This window comes from Myotis myotis, unplaced genomic scaffold (genome assembly GCF_014108235.1).
Source record: "Myotis myotis isolate mMyoMyo1 unplaced genomic scaffold, mMyoMyo1.p scaffold_m19_p_10, whole genome shotgun sequence".
Classification (NCBI taxonomy): domain Eukaryota; kingdom Metazoa; phylum Chordata; class Mammalia; order Chiroptera; family Vespertilionidae; genus Myotis; species Myotis myotis.
Window position 1 is genome coordinate 41,250,253 of NW_023416314.1, and position 19,319 is coordinate 41,269,571.

The window sequence follows — 19,319 nt, forward strand, 5'->3', positions numbered from 1 at the left end:
AGGCCTGGTGCACGAAATTTGTGCATGGGGGTGGGAGGAGTCCCTCAGTCCAGCCTGCACCCTCTCCAATCTGGGACCCCTCGGGGATGTTCGACTGCCTCTTGCAAATCAGAACCACTGGCTCCCAACTGCTCACCTGCCTGCCTGCCTGATCACCCCTAACCACTCTGCCTGCCTGCCTTATTGCTCCTAACTGCTCTCCCCTGCCAGCCTGATCGCCCCTAACTGCTCTCCCCTGCCAGCCTGATTGCCCCTAACCACCTCTACCTCGGCCCCCGCCACTGTGGCTTTGCCCGGAAGGATGTCTGGAAGATGTCCGGTCTAATTAGCATATTACCCTTTTATTAGTATAGATTATGTATAACAGGATATTGTAAAAACTAAGTTACAAAATTTTTATTAAAACGTTTCTTACATACTGTTATATTGGCTGGGCCGCAAAAATATTCATTGTGGATTGCATTCAGCCCGCAGGCCTTGAATTTGATATGCTTGTCTTAGCTTTTCTTTGTCTCCTTGAGTCTTGTAGAGTCTTTTTGTACTTCCTTAGACACTGTCCCTCCCTCTGTACTCGTCCCCTGTCTTAGGCCCAATACTCAACTAGCTTTTCATTTTAGGTTCTAGCCCTGCCTCTCAACTCATTGTTTGGTACCTTCAGGTGTGTTTTTTTAGTTTTTGTTTGTTTGTTTGTTTGTTTGTTTTAATTCTCACCCAAGGATATTTTCCCATTGATTTTTAAAGAGAGTTAAAGGGAAGGGGAGAGACAGACAGAGAAAAATATCAATGTGATAGAGACACATCAATTGGTTGCCTCTCATATGTGCCCGACCAGGGCTGGGGATTGAGCCTGCCCTTGACCAGAATCGAACCCGGGACCCTTCAGTCCTCAGGCCGACGCTCTATCCACTGAGCAAAACTGGCTAGGGCAGTACCTTTAGTTTTGGAGTCCGTTGTACAGCCTTGGAGCTTTTACTGCCCCAACTTAGCTTCTGAGAGCTAGACTTATAAGTGGCATTGAAATAACTTACACACTGACAGATGAAAAACTTACTCTGACCTTTTATTTTTTATTTTTTTAAAATATATTTTATTGATTTTTTACAGAGGAAGGGAGAGGAATAGAGAGTTAGAAATATCCATGAGAGAGAAACATGGATCAGCTGCCTCCTACACACCCCCTACTGGGGATGTGCCCGCAACCAAGGTACATGCCCTTGACCGGAATCGAACCTGGGACCCTTTAGTCCACAGGCCGACGCTCTATTTACTGAGCCAAACTGGTCAGGGCTTACTCTGACCTTTTAGACCATTGATGTTAGGTGCTAGGACTGGAAGGATTTTTAAGGACTATCTCTCCCAAACTCACTTTACACATGAGAGGATCAAACTTGCGCAAGGTCTTAGCTACGGCTAGATTCTAATTTTGTCTGATTCTCATTCACTTACTGTTCCCACTCTGTTGTGGAGCCTCTATGCCCTGATGCAGCCAGTTTGGGTTGCTAGGGGTGTCTGAGACATATACAGAGGAGAAACAGAGTAATTCACAATACTGTATTGTGTTTACAGAAATTGTGCTGGGCAGAATTGGGGGTATACAAAGCTGTTGTTAAGTGCCACTTCTGAGGAGTTTCTCCCCAGCTAGAGAGCTTTTGTAATAAGGCACAGAAAAAGAAGCTTAGTGATATTTTTGTCATATGGTGATTAATATCTGCATTCTGTACCACACTCTTTGCAATCTCAGTTCAGAGCAAGGAGAGATCTCTGTTTGGATGTACAGAGTAGGCTTTCTGAGGAGGTGGGTCAGAGTGTTGTACTGTATGTTTCACCATTGTTTGGCTCAGCTGGTTGCATTATGTATGGATTTGGGGCCTCCATAGGCAGAGTAAATGTATTTAAAGTCTTGTGGCCACTTGGAAAGTGCCAAGGGGAAGCTTCTTGGGCACTGAGAATTTGACAGGATCTTGCCTGTGTTGGCATAACTTGCTAGAGCAGGTGAGGTGCGAATAGGGATGCCTATGGCACTGTCATGCTTAAGTGGAGCAGATTTATTTCATATGGGAGGCCATGCAAAGAAAAACCTGAAGTGAGCTAACAAAAATGTCCTTTTGTTCTCTGCTGGGATTTGGAATAGAGATAGTGCAGGCTCTAAAATCCCTCTGTGAGTGGTTGTTTTCTTCCTGACCCAGGGGTTTGGTCCCAGATCACGTTGCTCACTCACTTCATCTTCTCTGTTCCCCTCTCTACACCTTGGGCCAGCCAGGCTTTTTTTTTTTTTTTTGTCTTGGTCTGCAGAACATATCTTATATTGATTTTCTTTTGCCTTTACTTATGTCATTTTACTCTCCTCCCAGGATGTTCTCCCCTCTCTTCCTTTCTTCCTACCTAACATTTCAGTCCTCTGTGAGTGTTCCCTGATATTAACGCTAGCCATGAGTTCCCTGTCATCTCTGATAAGATTCTGGTTGCATGTGCTATCTGCAATATTCTCTGTGCACTTCACACCCTGCTTGTGCCTCTTAAAACAAGAGACATCCTGATGTAGAATCAAGAGCACTAGGCACTGGCTTGAGTCCTTACTGACAGTATGAGCCAAACTATAGTTTCCTCACTTGAAAAATGGGGTCAAAAGGTAGTTTATTTGAAAGGGTTGTATTCGTTTTAAAGTGTTTGTGTGTGTTTTCTTCTCTCTTGAGGGCAAGAGCTATGTTCAATTTGTTGACCATAGTACCTATCCTTAGTATCTGTCACAGGGCTGGTCAGAGAGTATGTATCTAAAATATATTTGTTGAATAAATGAATGAATAACAATGAGTTGATCCTTGGATTGAGTAGACATGGAGGGAGAGGGCCAGGCACATTGACATCAGTTCCTATGAAAAGCTTAGATAAGAGAGCACTGAGGTTAGCGATAGAATTCACATGGTAGGTTTTCTGAGAAGTTCTGTGGGTGCTATTTTTCTGCTGAGTACTACTTCATCCCTGTTTATTGAGCACTGATGGAAGTTGTGCTTGGTGACAGTTATCAGTCATATTGATGGTTTGGCCTTTGACTCTGGCTGGCTGTTTTTGTTTTTCACAGCAATGGCTACCCTGAGTAGGTGGCTGCAGTAGGAGTGGAGCAAGGCTGTACTCATGGCGAGCCGATGTGAGACCCATGGGCAAGGCTTCCTTGGGTTCTGCTGCTCCCTGTCTTTGGTTCCATGGCCCACATGGGTTTATCTCAGGTCAAACTTGAGACAGCCAAATGAACAGAATGAACCTTAATTGCTTTTCTTAGCCTGCCTTGTGGGATGGAGGAGGGAGCCTTCTTTTATTATAGGCTTGTCTTGCTGTTGGAAGAGAGACTAGTCCAGTGAAGATCACTGACTTTTTAAATGTTATCTCTGATTCTGAGAACTCCCTGGGCCTCAGAGAACTCCAGCCTGAGCAGATATCACACTAGCTTTCCTTCAAGGCATTGGGGAGGGTCCTCTGGAGAGACTTTGTGGAGGGGGCAGAGATATAAGAGAGTAGGCTATGCTGTCAGCACGGCCCAGCTAGGACAAACCTGTCCTTTTCCTGTGCTCACTACATTTACAGAGCTCCTGGCTGCCTTGTGTTGAAGTCTGGCTTAGGTGATGACCAGAAATCTCACTGGCAGGCAGGCAGGCAGGCAGACAGACTGGCTTTCAGATTTCATGTGCCGCTAATTTTCTTCAGTGTGATTCAGTAGCTCAGCTCCGGTTGGCCTCTCTGGGTTATCTCAGGCCTCTTGGGAAGCTCTCAGAACTCTCATCACTACAGTGTATGTTAAAACAAATGTGTCCATGTTTGCCAAGTTTCCAGAGCCAGCATCTAAAATGTAGTGGCATGGGGAGATGGGTGCTATTTAGGCATAAGCAGTATGTCTATGTGTGTTTGTGAGTGTCTGTTGCTATGTAATCACACTTGTGGAGGTCTTGTTTCAAGAAACTTTCACTGACAAGGGCAAAGTTCACTGAACTCATACTTCATATCTCTAAAGAGATAAATATGTAATTAAGGCAACTCAACTAATTTTAGTGATCAAAATGATTATGATAGCTATGTGCTTTATATCTGCACAACACTCTTAAAGGTGGATATGTTTCTCATTTTATAGATGGGAAAACAGTAACTCTGAGAGTTTAAAGAATTTCCCCAAGGCGACTAAGCCAGGATTTAAATTTAGGTTTCTCTAACCCAAAGACCAATGCTGTTTTTAGTTTAACAATTTGTGGGAAGGAAAGAAATGGCTATATGAACTTAGGTAGAGATGAGCATTTGGAATAAAGAGTGTACATCTTGCCCTGGCTGGGTTGCTTAGCGGTTAGAAAACCAGACTGTACACTGGTGGGTCTTGGGTTCAATTCCTCCTTAGGGGCATGTGCCTGGGTTGCACATTCAATCCCTGGCCTCGGTTGGGGTATGTGTAGGAGTCAACCCATTGTTGTGTCTCTCCCACATGGATGTTTCTTTCTCTCTCTCTCTCTCTCTCTCTCTCTCTCTTTCTCTCTCTCTCTCCCTCCCTCTCCCCCTTCCCCCCCTCTTTGCCCTCTCCCTTCCACTTTAAAAATCAAGGTATACAATTTATCAGACTCTTAGTGGCATTTGTTCTATTACCTACATAGCCTGGAAGAAAGTGGCATTAGGCCTTTAGGGTATGGGGGAAGGAATGAGAGGGCATATTTCACTTACAAATCCTGAATGGCAGTATCACATTGGTGAAGTGTATAGCTACAGAGTGGTGTGTATTCAGTTTGTATCTTCCAAAAATAGCATTATGGTTGAGCTCTTCTGGATATAACCTTGGGTTAGGATCTGTGTAGTGATCTTTACCTCTTCAGTCAACATTTAACATGTATGTTCTATGTTATATGACACTCCCTGCCTAGTTAGAAGGACTGCGGAGTTAAGATGTACACCCATATTTTTCTTTATCATACATAATAAGAGCTCAAATTTATTGATCACCTACTCTATAACAGGACTGGCTAGATACTTTCACACACATGATGATGTTTAGTCTTCATAACAGTCTTCCATTTTATAGCTCATTGTGCAAGGCAATGTAGGTTCAGTATCCTGTGAATGACACTGACGGCTCTATTGGCAAATGGGATCACCTCTGCCTGGAGACATCAGGGAAGCTCTGTGGAGGAGATTGCATCTTACTGGGTCTTCAGGTACTTCATGCAAAATTGTAAGGTAGGGAAATATTCCAGCCAGAGAAAATACCATGAGTAAAGGCATGGAATGGGAAAAACTGAATAGTCTTTAGGGGCCATTAGTCCAGATTGGTTGGAGAGTGTCATCTATGAAGGAGACAACTATAAAGTAAGGCAAAAGAGATTAATTGAGGAAAGTTCATGGAGGACCTCAATGTCAGGCTAAAGAGTTTAGACCAGCCGTGGGCAAACTACGGCCCGTGGGCCGGATTCGGCCCGTTTGAAATGAATAAAACTAAAAAAAAAAAAGACCGTACCCTTTTATGTAATGATGTTTACTTTGAATTTATATTAGTTCACACAAACACTCCATCCATGCTTTTGTTCCGGCCCTCTGGTCCAGTTTAAGAACCCATTGTGGCCCTCGAGTCAAAAAGTTTGTCCACCCCTGGTTTAGACTTTGAAGAAAATAAGTAGACTTTGCAGGTTTTTTCGTTTTTAATTTATTTCAGAGAGAGGAAGAGAGAAGGAGAGAGGGATAGAAACATCAATGATGAAAATCATTGATCAGCTGCTTCCTGCATGTCCCCTATTGGGGATGAAGCCCTGACTGGGAATCAAATCGTGACCTCCTGATTCATGAGTCCATGCTCAATCACTGAGCCACACCGGCTGGGCCTTTGCAGGTTTTGAGCAAGAGAGAGATATGATGTGAGTTTTGCTTTAGGAAGATTAATCTCACAGAGTATGCACAATGCATTGGCGGGGGTGAGGTTGGCGACAGGGAACCTAGATAGGAGACTGCAGTTGTTCATGAGCAGAGATCAGGGTCTGCATTGTGGAGGTAGAATTAATAGGACTTGGAGTTTAAGTGTGTGGAGGGAAGGAAAGAGAAGAGTCAAAGGTATACTCATATTTTGAGTATGGGCAATGAGGAGTCTGATGGTGCCATTAACAGAAAATATATGTCAGTCAGAAGAGGAGTCAGTACTGGGGTTGATGATTGGAGAGGTAGTTGACTTTCTTTGAAGTGCTCCGCAAGAGACTACACTTCACAGTATTCCAGGAGCCGAAGAATTCTCTTCTCTCTACACTTGTTTCACATCACTTCTTTTTGCTGATAAGTTTTCTGGTGCCCAAGGAAGTGAAATAATTTGCCTAAGGCTTTACAGTAAGTTCTTGGTGGATTCCAAGTCTGAGAATCCAAGTTTCTTGTTGTTTAGCTGTTAAGCTTCCTAATAGAGCTGGGCATTCAATGTAGGAAAACCAGAGTTTTTGAGATAGAAAAACCTGGATTCAACTCTAGGCTTTGCCATTTTCTATTTGTAAGGTCTTGAACAGGTAAGACCTTGCTTTTTCTCTCTGAATCTTAGTTGCCGAATTTGTTTAAAAAAAAAAGGAATATTAATTTCTAACTTATGGAGGCAATGGAAGATAGGTACTTTGTATAACTCTTTAAAAATTTTTTTAAAAATTCTTTATTGTTGAAGTATTACATATGTCCTCCTTTCCCCCTCTTTGACCTCTTCTAGTCCCTGCCTCCTCTCCAGCCCCCCAGGCCTTCACCATCCTATTGTTTGTGACCATGGGTTCTGCATATATGCATACAAGTTCTTTGGTTGATCTCTTCCCACCCACTCTCCCACCTCTGCCTTTCCTCTGAGATTCAACAGTCTGTTCCATGCTTTTATGTCTCTGGATCTATTTTGTTCATCAGTTTATTTTGTTCATTAGATTCCATATATGAGTGAGATCATATGATACTTGTCTTTCTTTGACTGGCTTATTTCACTTAGCATGATACTCCCCAGGTTCATCCATGCTATCTCAAAGGGTAAGAGATCCTTCTTTTTTACTGCTGCATAGTATTCCATGGTGTAAATGTACCACAGCTTTTTTTTTATTGTTTAAAGTATTTATATGTCTCCTTTTTCCCCGACTGACCCCCCTCCCCTTGCCACTCATGTCCCCCAGGATAAGCTCCCACCGCCCCAGTGTCTGTGTCCATTGGCTATGCTAATATGCATGCATATAAGTTCTTTGGTTAATCTCTTACCCTCTTCACCCTTCCCCTCCCCCGCCTTCTCTCTGAGGTTGGATGGTCTGTTCAGTGTTTCTTTGATTCTACATCTATTTTTGTTCATCAATTTATGTTGTTCATTACTATATATCCCACATATGAGTGAGATCATGTGATATTTATCTTTCTCCGACTGGCTTATTTCACTTAGCATAATGCTCTCCAGGTCCATCCATGCTGTTGCAAATAGTAAAAGTTCCTCCTTTTTTATAGTAGTGTGGTATTCCATTATGTAGTTGTACCACAGCTTTTTTATCCACTCATCCTCTGATGGGCTCTTGGGCTATTTCCAGATCTTAGCTATTGTAAATTGTGCTGCCATGAACATTGGGATGCATACATTCTTTCTGATTGGTGTTTTGGGTTTCTTAGGATATATTCCTAGAAGTGGGATCACTGGGTCAAATGGCAGTTCCATATTTAATTTTTTGAGGAAACTCCATACTGTTTTCCACAGTGGCTACATCAATCTGCATTCTCACCAGCAGTAGTACTAGGATTTGCTTTTCTCTACATCCTCACCAGCACTTGTCATCTGTTCATTTATTGATGGTAGCCATTCTGACAGGTGTGAGGTGATACCTCATTGTCATGTTTTGTTTTAATATTTTTTTTTTGATTTTTAGAGAGAGGAAGGGAAAGAGATAGAGAGAAACATCGATGAGAGAGGAACATCATCCATCAGCTGCCTCCTGCACGCTCCCCATAGGGGATTAAGCCCACAACCCAGGCATGTACTCTGACTGGGAGTCAAACCGATGACCTCTTGGTTCCTGGTTGACACTCAACTGCTAAGCAATACTGGCCAACCTCTCATTGTCATTTTAATTTGCATCTCTCTGATGATCAGTGACTTTGAGCATTTTTTCATATGCATATACATTTTGTAGAAGTGTCTATTTAGGTCCTTTGCCCATTTTTTGATTGGATTGTTTGTCTTCCTTTTGTTAAGTTGTATGATTGCCAAATATGTTCTCCCATACCCTTTTCATTTTGTTGATGGTTTCTTTTGATGTGCAGAAGCTTTTTATTTTGATGTAGTCCCATTTATTTTCTCCTTGTCCTAGGAGATGCATACTTCCTACCGGTCTCTATGTGGTCTCCACTTTCCATCCTTGGTTATTAGGTTTCTCTCCAGCTAGTCTTCAGTTGATTATTTGCCGGGGTCCAACCCCAGCGGGTCCAGGGGTCCCCAAAAGTGTGGATGGAGTCGGCGAAGAAGGAATGACACAGAGACAGCGTTCAGTTGATCAGCAGCCTAGCCAGGATCTCTAGCCAGGATCTCCAGCCAAGTTCTGGTCTGGATCTCCAGCGAAGTTCTGCTTAGGATCTCCAGCCAGGTTCTCCAGGTTCTCCAGCCAGGTTCTGTAGCCAAGTTCCCTCGCTAGGTTCTCCAGCCAGGTTCAGTCACCAGGTTCTAGTCAGGTTCTCTTGCCAATTTCTGTAGTCAGGTTCAGTCCAGGATCTTTTGCCATGTTCTCTCGCTAGTTTCTGTCTCTAGGTTCTGAGGCCAGTTTCTGTCCAGGATCTTTTGCCATGTTCTCTCCAGCGAAGTTCTTCTGTCTCTAGAGAATGTTCTGTGTAGGTTCTGTGCCTCCTGATTCTGTCTCTCTTGGTTCCGTATTCTAAGTTCTGTGTCTTGCTGTCTTATTACATCTGTATTTATACCAGTTGATTCAATCCTATCAATCTCTATTACAAAGGTTAGGGCGTTTCTTATCTCCATTCCAGGGAGTAAAGATTATGTAGATTAAGCATGATTGTTCGTAGTTAAAGTGATTAATTACCCGCCTGGCACTTAGTTAAGAGGTTTTATTCCCTCCCTAACTTCAGGGGAAAATCCATACTTGGGGAAACAACCTTTCTCAGAGACCTTGGTTAAAACACATAGTGCCAAGAAGGTGAGCAAACATTTTAAGAACAGTATGCCATATATGCCAGGTCCCTTGAAACAGCAAGGATGGACCGGCTCCCGGCAATTATTCAGAATGTTTTTTCTGTATTTTAGTTGTAATTCCAGTTTGGTCCTGGGAGCATGTCAGTGTAGCTTCCACTTATTCTGCCGCCATTTTGGAATCTCTCAGAAGAAATTCTAATAAATTAAGCAGTTGCTTACTGTTTTATAGCTTCAGTCTTAAAGCATTCCCCCCACCCCTCCAATTATTTCCTTTGAAACTTTTTTTTTACTTCTCCTTTCCTAGCTTGCTTCTTTTGAGTCCCCACAGTGCTCTTTATGGAATAGCTTATTTAATAAAAAAGAGAGGACTAGGAATTAGGTAGACATAATTTAGCTCGGGTTGTAATACTCTTGGCCTTTCTGGGCCTCAGTTTCCCCATACCAAGTATTTTGGGGATAACAGAACATAACTCACAAGGTTGATGCACGCAGATCTTATGAGATAATGTAACAAATATTTAGTCTTATACAAATGTAATTTATTATTTTTAGTGTCCCTCCTCTGAATTCTGAACATCTGTATAATTTCCTGGTTCATTCCCTCTCTTTACCTTATATCTCCTTGGTTCTCACTTTTCCTTATAACCTTGCTTTTTCACTCTCAAGGACAACAGGAAAAATGTGGCTATACTAGCATTACACCTGGTACAGTTGCAAGAGAGAGGGCCCGAGTCTTTGGGAAATGTTAAGTTCATTGGCTTTGGAGTTATAATATCTTCTCATTAACTTGAACAAGATGCTTTACCCCTTTGTCTCTCAAATTTTACATTTGTCTCCTGGTTTACCATATTGTTGTTTCTAGTCTTGAACTCATTTAATTTTAGAAGATCCCCCTTAAAAATGCAACAATTACTGGGCTCAGGTAACAACTGAGAATCAAAACTAGCTTTTGCTTGCTTTTCAGTATGGGTTAGGTTAGAGCAGCAATTTTCAACTGGTATGCTGCAGAATTTTTAAAACTTGCAATACCTGACTATTTAGACAGGGGCACTGACCTCTTTTCCCTTAAATTGTCAAAAAAAATGACAACAGCCAACACAACAATAGCTATCCAGTGTGAATTAATCAAAATCATACCTATTTTTCCCTGGCTGGTTAGAGCATTGGCCCATGCACCAAAGTGTCATGGTTTTGATTCCTAGACAAGGTCAAGTACCTGGTTGGCAGTTTTGATCCCGGCCTCAGTTGGGGTGCATGCGGGAGGTAACCAATTGATGTGTCTTTCTTTCATTGATGTTCCTTTCTCTCTTTTTCTTTCTCTCTCTACCTGTCTCCTTCCACTCCCTCTAAAAATCAATGGAAAAAATGTCCTTGGGTGAGGATTAACAAAAAAAAATTATATCTATCTTTTTTTGTCAGATCAGTAAAAAACATAATATATTATTTATTTATTTATTTTTTTTCCCTTCATAATATATTTTTTAGTGTGCCACAGAATTTTAGTAATTAGTTTATGTGTGCCATACATGAAAAAGGTTGAAAACTGCTGGGTTAGGATATAGCCACGGGGAACAGGGGTCACAGTAGGACACTGGAATGAGGTATGGATCCTGGCAAGAGGGCAGGTCTTTTTTTTTTTTTAAATATATATATTTATTGATTTCAGAGAGAAAGTGAGAGAGAGATAGAGAAATCAATGATGAGAGAGAACCTTTGATTGGCTGCCTCCTGCATGCCCCATACTGCAACTCGGGCATGTGCCCTGACCCAGGGAATCAAATCATGCTCAACCACTGAGCCATACTGGCTGGGCAAGGGCAGGTCTTAGTTTATGATATAGGGATGGTGTCAGTGCCTCAGAGTATTTGATGCTGCCTCTCTCATAGCCCACACCCAACTGCTCTTCCTGAGCTGAGCATGTGCCTGTACGCTCAGTCAGAAGTCAGAGCTTGGTGAGGCTTGATTCCCCCAAGAATTCATTGATGAAAATTAGGGCATTTGAGCAGAACTAATTGGCTGAACTGTGTGAAGGGCAGAGGCTTTCCTTGGGGGATCCTTTTAATCTCTTGTGGTTATAGACTTTTTAAGGTTGGACTAATTAAAATGTTGGCAGCTGGACTCAATACCTTCCATGCACTAGGTCCTGCTCCAGCCTCCTGGAATATCGGAAGTTGGTCGTCTTTCTTGGGGAACTAAGAAATGAATTTCCATGTCCTTATCTAAATAAATGCTTAGTGAGCCCTAGCCAGTTTGGCTCAGTGGATAGAGCATCGACCTGTGGACTGAAGGGCCCTGGGTTTGATTCCGGTCAAGGGCACGTACCTCAGTTGCTGATTGGCCCTGGTTGGGGTACGTGTGGAAGGCAATCAGTGGATGTGTCTCTCTCACATCTATGTTTCTCTCTGTCTCTCTTCTCTCCCCTCCACTCTTTTTTCTAAAAAAATCAATGGCAAAATATCCTTGGGTGAGGATTAATAAAAAAGTTATTAAAGCCGAAACCAGTTTGGCTCAGTGGATAGAGCATCGGCCTGCGGACTGAGGGGTCCCGGGTTCGATTCCGGTCGAGGGCATGTGCCTGGGTTGCGGGCACATCCCCAGTGGGGGATGTGCAGGAGGCGGCTGATCGATGTTTCTCTCCCATCGATGTTTCTAACTATCTCTCTCCCTTCCTCTCTGTAAAAAATCAATAAAATATATTAAAAAAAAAAGTTATTAAAAACAAACAAACAAACAAACAAACAAATAAATGCTTGCTGTTGTGATATTTGTCCAGAATAGGCTGCCACACGTCTCATAGTGGAGAGATCTAGATCCAGATTTGCCTGAATTTGCTACTCTCTAGACTCCTGAGGTTCTCTTTTAGGTCAGTTCTCTATTAGCCCCAAAAGGCTTTGCTCTGTTAGTTGATTTTCACTGCCAGAGGGAATTCTTCTCTGTGTGTGTTTCTGTTCTAACCAGAAAAAGGGAAAAGGAAAATATATTTTATTATGTTCCATCATGTGCCAAGTTGGGGCTAATGTTTTACATAGCTGCCTTTTGAGATATCCTCATATCTTTTCATAATGTCCATTTTACAGATGAGGAAATATTCATAAAAGGAAAATAACTTGCCTAATTATCATTACAGTCTGAAAGCAACTGAACCAGAATTCAAATCTGGATCTCTCCCAAAGCCTTTGGTTACTTCTTTAGGTAGCACAAATGATTTCAGAACCTCCTATCCTTCTAAGCTCAGCTAATTTCCTACTTCCACAAAGTCTTCAATTCAGAATTATTTTCTTGATCTGCCTTTCCAGAGCACTCTGCCCCTCTCACTCATCTGGTTGATATTTAATGGGGCATGGATCTACCTCCCTCATTTGACCACACCCCTCTTGTGAGGTGTGGTGCTTATGATTTATTTGTTAAATCACCCAATGAAGGCCCTGGCTGGGTTGCTCAGTTGGTTAGACTGCAGTGGTTCTCAACCTTCCTAATGCTGCGACCCTTTAATACAGTTCATGTTGTGGTGACCCCCAACCATAAAATTATTTTCGTTGCTACTTCATAACTGTAATTTTGCTACTGTTATGAATCGTAATGCAAATATCTGATATGCAGGATGTATTTAGGCGACTCCTATGAAAGGGTCGAGACCCACAGGTTGAGAACTGCTGGGTTAGAGCATTGTCCCAATATGCTAAGCTTGTGGGTTCGATCCCCAGTCAGGGCACATATAAGAATCAACCAATGAATACATAAATAAGTAGAACAATAACAACAACAAAAAATCAATGTTTCTCTCTCTCTAAAATCAATAAATAGAAAGGTTAAAAAAAAAAAAGAACCAATGAAGTTGTAGTTGGAATTTCAGGCTTTGTCACAAAGTGAAGGATTTTAGGCAGAGTCTTAGCTAGCTCCCTGAGTAAAATCAGACCTGGGTCATCTTTTTTTTTTAAAGTCTTTATTGTTGAAAGCATTACATATGTCCCATTTTCCCCCCATTAAGCTCTTCTAGCTTGCCCTTACCCCTCCGCTCTCACAGACCTGAGTATTCTTGACTTGCATAGAGTGTGCTGTGTTATATTAGAAGCAGTAGGGCCTTCTAGGCAAGATGCTTTTGGTTCCCCAAGGGAGCAGGCATCTCTTATCTTAGGTCATTTTCCTTGGCCTCTGACTTTGGAGTTTCCACCCTCCCTTCCTTCCTTCCTTCCTTCCTTCCTTCCTTCTTCTTCTTCTTCTTCTTCTTCTTCTTCTTCTTCTTCTTCTTCTTCTTCTTCTTCTTCTTCTTCTTCTTCCTCTTCCTCCTCCTCCTCCTCCTCCTCCTCCTCCTCCTCCTCCTCCTCCTCCCTCCTCCTCTTCTTCCTCTTCCTCCTCTTCCTCCTCTTCTTCTCCTCCTCCTTCTCTTCCTCCTCCTCCTCCTCCTCCTTCTTCTTCTTCTTCCTCCTCCTCCTCCTCCTCTTCCCCTCCTCCTCCTCCTCCTCCTCCTTCTTCTTCTTCCTCTTCCTCCTCTTCCTCCTCTTCTTCTTCTTCTCCTCCTCCTCCTCCTCCTCCTCCTCCTCCTCCTTCCTCCTCCTCCTCCTCCTCCTCCTCCTCCTTCCTCCTCCTCCTCCTCCTCCTCCTCCTCTTCTTCTCCTCCTCCTCCTCCTCCTCCTCCTCCTCCTCCTCCTTCCTCCTCCTCCTCCTCCTCTTCTTCTCCTCCTCCTCCTCCTCCTCCTCCTCTCCTCCTCCTCCTCCTCCTCTATCTAAATAGTTTATTTAAACTTTCAACCAACAAATGTTCATGTATTTCCAGGGAACTTTTTTTTTTTTTTTTTTAAGTAAAGGCCAGCTAACTGGAGTTCCAAATTTCTTCTTTTTTAAAAAAAATTTAAGGTATTACATATGTGTCCTTATTGCCCCCCTACTCATGCCCTCACCCCCCTGTTGTCTGTGTCCATTGGATAGGCTTATATGCATGCATACAAGTCCTTTGGTTGATCTTGGAGTTTGTTTCTTTCTTGTGGTCCTCTTGCAATTAATCGAGCTAGATTAATGCTATCTGGAGTGAAATAGTGTGAAAAAGCCCTCAACCTGGCTTTGGTTGGAATATACCTGTTGACTGTCCGTTGCTTCCCCCCCAACCCCCCCCAAGAGCATAATGAGTTATTAATCCTGCATTTGGGACTTAAACTTTCTGCAACTTCTGCTATTGGTGCATGTCACATCACAGGATAAAGGCTTTCATGGAGAAGGCAAGCTTTTAAAGGCATTTTTATAAGTTGAATGATCTTTCTTACTGACTTGAAAAAAATTATAAAAGTATTTTCAGGTCTTTTCTGTGTGTATAGCATATGTGCTTAGTATTTAACATCAAAAGTTTGTTCCTGCCTGGCTGGGGAGAGGTTAAACAGGTGTAAAGATATTTGTCAAAGCTTGAACTGAACACTTAAAATGAGTGCATTTTACTACATGCAAATTATCTATAATAGTAAAAGGGTAATATGCTAATTAGACCAGATGTCTTCTGGACATCATTCTGGACGTCCTTCCTGATCAAGCCGGAGCCAGAGGGAAGCCAGCCTGGGTCCTGGGTGCCTGCCTGTGGCCAGAGGAGGGAAGCAGCCCGGGTCCTGGGTGCCTGCTGGGAGCCAGAGGAGGGAAGCTTGGGTCCTGGGTGCCGGAGGGAAGCCAGTGCCAGGGGAAGGAAGGCCTACTCTTGCACGAATTTTTGTGCATCGGGCCTCTAGTATCTCAATAAAGTCAATTGAAAAGTAAAAACAGCCTGGCCAGCATGGCTTAGTGGTTGAGTGTCATGGTTCAATACCTGGTCAGGGCACATGCCCGGGTTGCAGGCTTGATCCTCAGTAGGAGGTGTTCAGGAGGCAGCAGATTGATGATTTTCCCTCATCATTGATGTCTCTCTCCCACTATCCTCCTACCTGCCTCTCTCCAAAATCAATAAAAACATATTTTTTAAAAAAGTTTGTTCCTTTGGGAATAAATAGCAAGTTAGAACATAAAATGCAATTAAAGCACCTTCACTGGGAAAAGTAACCTATAATAATAAAAGCGTAATATGCTAATTAGACCGGATGGCCAAACAGCGGAATGACTGTCTGGAAAAGTAACCTATAATAATAAAAGCGTAATATGCTAATTAGACCGGATGGCCAAACAGCGGAATGACTGTCTGGATGATCTTCCGATGACCTTCCAGAGGAAGCTGGGGCTGCAAGTGCTGAGCCCTTTTCACAAATTTCGTGCATTGGGCCTCTAGTAAAATAATAACAATCAAAATATATTACACAGTAGGATGAAACTGTTGTTTTAAAATTTTTATTTTATTTTGGTATACTAAGGAATCTGAAATAGCTTAATCAAATAGAATGAATCAGATAATGACACAACATCCTTTTGGTTTCTCTAGTATGAAGAATAGATTATGAAATATTCTTAGGAGAAGGGAAGAAAGTGCATTTTGAGCTTTTCTCAAGTCCTCTACTAAGCTGTGTTCAAGGATAGTGAGCTTTCTGGGTGTGTCTGTTTCCCCGTTAAATGGGAACAATATCTACCTGGTTTAATTTTATAAGGATTCAATAAGGTAATGTATGTGAAGTGTTTTGTAAACTCTGAAGTGCTATTGTCATACTCATTGGGTGACTGGAACTAACTTGTTAGCACTGCAAGGAAACTTTTTTAAGATATGGCTTGACTTAGGTGGGAGGAAGTATGCAGAATTGATGAATAAGCAGTTGAATGCTGTGTGGGCAGCAGTTGAGAGGAATTCCTGTGAGGTGAGGGAAAGGACCACATTCATCCCTTCAATACATATTTGTTGAGTCTTGCCTAGTGGAGGAGAAAGAAATTCAGATATCTACCTTTTAAATATTTGGTGTGCTAAATATGGAGCCAGCTTGGATTAGGAATGAAGAAAACTCCATAAAGGCAGGGGATTTTGTTTGTCATATACACCCTAGAGTAGTACTTGGCATGTAGTAGGCTCTCAATAAATATTTGTTGAAAGAAAGGTTGTTTTGGAATTAGATAGACTGGGTTTGTATTTGGGCCCTGCCATTTACCAGCTCTCCTGAGCAAATTGTTTAATTTTTCAGATGCTTGGTTTCCTCATTTTAAAATGGGACTAGGATTAGCTATCATACATGGTTACTGGGAGGAGGAGTTTTTAAGAAGTTAAAAACCCTTTGTGCAAGTTCTAGCAAGTGCTCAATGAAAGATGGTTCCTTTCATTCTCCCTTCCTAGTTTGCAAAGGGTGGTGGAAACACAGAGGAAGAAGCAGATGTGGTTGGGGGAGCCTAATCAATGGCTTCACAGGTTTGATCTGACGATGTCTTCCTAATGTAGAATTATTGGTGTTTTTCTCCCAAAAGGAACTTGCTGGGATTAATATGCCTTGCTTTTCTGCATTTCCTATGGTCTTGGTTGGGAGGGCTGGCTCTTGTCTTTCAAGGCAAGGTAAAATTCAAACTACAGGTTTGTGCAGAGGTTGTTCCCAGAAAAGCAGCTTTCTCTGTAGAGTCTGAACTCATCTGATTTGGATTAGGCTTTTATAGCCAGCCATTACCCTCCCCCCACCAGTCCCCCTGCCTCAGTAATTCTTAGTTATAGCTTTGACAGCATGTACTCAGCTTGACTTCTGTTCTGGGTCAGTTGTAAATTCTCACAGGATGTGGAGCAGAGCGTGTTTGCTTGGGTTAATCAGGTATTTATGAGTTGACCTTTACTAGTGAAAAACCCAATTTTTCCCTCATGCCTGAGTGACTCTAATAGGCTGAGGGCCTTACTCTGAGGCATTCCCAGGACTGTTAGAAGTTGTAGCACATTACCTGCCCTTGCTATATGTAAACAGGCCAGTGGGATCTATCTGCCCCTCAAGCAAGGCTGCCCAGCACCTCTTTCTTTTATCCTACAGTTTTAAGACACTGGAAATACCACTCTTCTTTCTCTTATCAACATTTTAGATTTTGGAACTTTCTCTTCTGGTTTAATTTCTTGGGAGGATGGTAAGCAGGGAGGAATTGTCTGGCCAGCAGGTTGAAAGGGCTTCTTGCTTGCAAATTGAAGCCACTTGGCAAGAAGTGGGTAAAGAGCATGTTTGTGGATGGGGGTGGTCAGGCATTGGGTAAGCTAAGAGTTAGTTTGGGGCTTAAAGGGCCTGTGCATTCTAGAAGTAGAGTCATTAAGTGCCTGAGCTATGTCCTCAGTGCCCTCTTTTGGGAGTTGAGCATTGTCACTAGAGAGTTCTCAAATATGGGCCCAGAAGAAGGAAAGAAGAGGGTTAAGGAAAGGAGACAGAGGGAAGAAAAGGGAACTTTGCTGAGTTGTTTTATGTTAGGGGCTTTGGATCAATTATTTTCTTAAATCTTCACAACAATCTTGTGAAGTTTACAGATGATGAAACCAAAGCCCAGAGACATTAAGCAACTTCCCCAAGGTCACAAAGCTAGTGAATGATAATGATCGTAGTTATTTATAGTACGTTGTGAAGGCACATACCAAGTTTCTTTTTTTAATGTACTTTATATAATTTATATTCGCCACAGTCTTATGAATGATTATTATTACTTCTGCATTGCAAAAGAGGAAACTTGGAATTAGAGAGTTTTGGTTGCTTGATGAGGTCACTCATCTAGCAATGGCAGCACAGGGATTTGGATACAGAATACTGTAATTATAAAGCTTGTTCCTTGATGTTCATGTCACTGCAGATAGAAGAGCTAGGATTCAAATGCAGAAAGAGAGCAAAGTTCATGTCTTTAACCATCTCTGTATCCCCCTAACCTGTGGTAGTACCTATCACATTGTTAGTGCTCAACAAATGTTTGCTGTGGAATCCAGCTCTGCTGTCACCCATGGCTTCCAGTTGCCAAAGGCATCCTGTCCCAGCTTCTTGCTCTGACGGTCTTCTCTTCATAGTCTGTCCTTACCCTACTAACCATCATGGCCTCTCTGACTTCCCCACACACAGCATCTGGTCCATTACTGTTACTCTCCTGCTGCTTCACCCCTTTTTCCCCTTGGTACATACTGTTGCTGCTGCTATTGCTCTCTATCGCCCTTCAATCCTGTCTGTTCTTTTCCATGCGCTTTCTCTGACTAATCCCAGAAACTTCTCTTTCCAGACTATAATCTTAGTCTGCACCATATAATCTAGCATTTAATTATCTACTGTTTCACCTACTAATTGTTTCATGGACATTAATCTCTCTAGCCAGCTGATGGTAGTTATATCATAACGACCCCTCCTATTAGTTTGTGCTTTGTCTTTATGAAGCACTTTCCTATTCAAGACCTGTCTTTTTGCTCATCATACCCATAGCAAACCTGTGAGATAGGATGGGAGGGGATTGCTATTTCCATATTAAGCAGAGAAAACAAATGTAAAAGAGGCAGGTAACTTCCCATGGTCGTATGACTAATTAGGTCTCAGGACTACTGATTTCAGGCTTAGTGTTTTGTCTGCCATGATTTAACATTTGTGTTTCTCACTAACATTTTCTCTCCTACTTTTGAGGGCCAACCAAAGCAGAATACCTATTTGTGGGCTTTCAGAAGGTTTGGTTGGTGGACTAGGGAATGGTGGAGTGGCTCAAATAGCAATTTCAGGTACTTCTCAGGGGTATCAGTGCCCTGGCTTGCTACTACCTAGGCAAGAGGTTCTGTCCCTGTGGCTACCAGGATTAATTTTAAACTGAAAAACATCGGTTTCTTCTGAGTGGTCAGAGCATTCCCTCTTATAGATATAGGAAATAGGGCAAGATGTATGGTGCTGGGCAGTTTTGTATTGTGACAATAGCATACACTTTGGAAGCAGACAGACCAGAATTTAAAATCTGGCTCTGCTGTTTGTTATTAAGCTCATGACTCTGAGTAAATCATTAATTTGTAGGAGCCTTAGGGGCTGTTGTGAGAAAGTATTTAAGGGCCACACATTGGCTCTTAAAAAAGGAAGTATTTGTTAGTGGTTTTTATAGTCAATATTACTATAAGTATAAGGCATGAGGAGACTGAGGTGTGCCTGTGACTCTTGGAGGTTACTCCTTGTGGCTTGATTTCCAGGAACCAGTGATAATATGCTACATTGGCGCTTTTTGGCTGATAGGGCTGAGTGTGAATGCTGTGCCCCAAGTTTCTAGTCTCCAGGTCTTCAGTACCTCCTGAGTACAATGAAACAATTTGTGAATAGCACGGGTATGG

General features: G+C 42.3%; 1 protein-coding gene across 5 annotated transcripts in view; it reads left to right on the plus strand.

Annotated features, from left to right (window-relative positions):
• The window catches only part of STIM1 (stromal interaction molecule 1), a 227,183-nt gene that overhangs the window by 9,892 nt on the left and 197,972 nt on the right, over positions 1–19,319 (plus strand). The gene's annotated exons all lie outside the window — the stretch shown is intronic.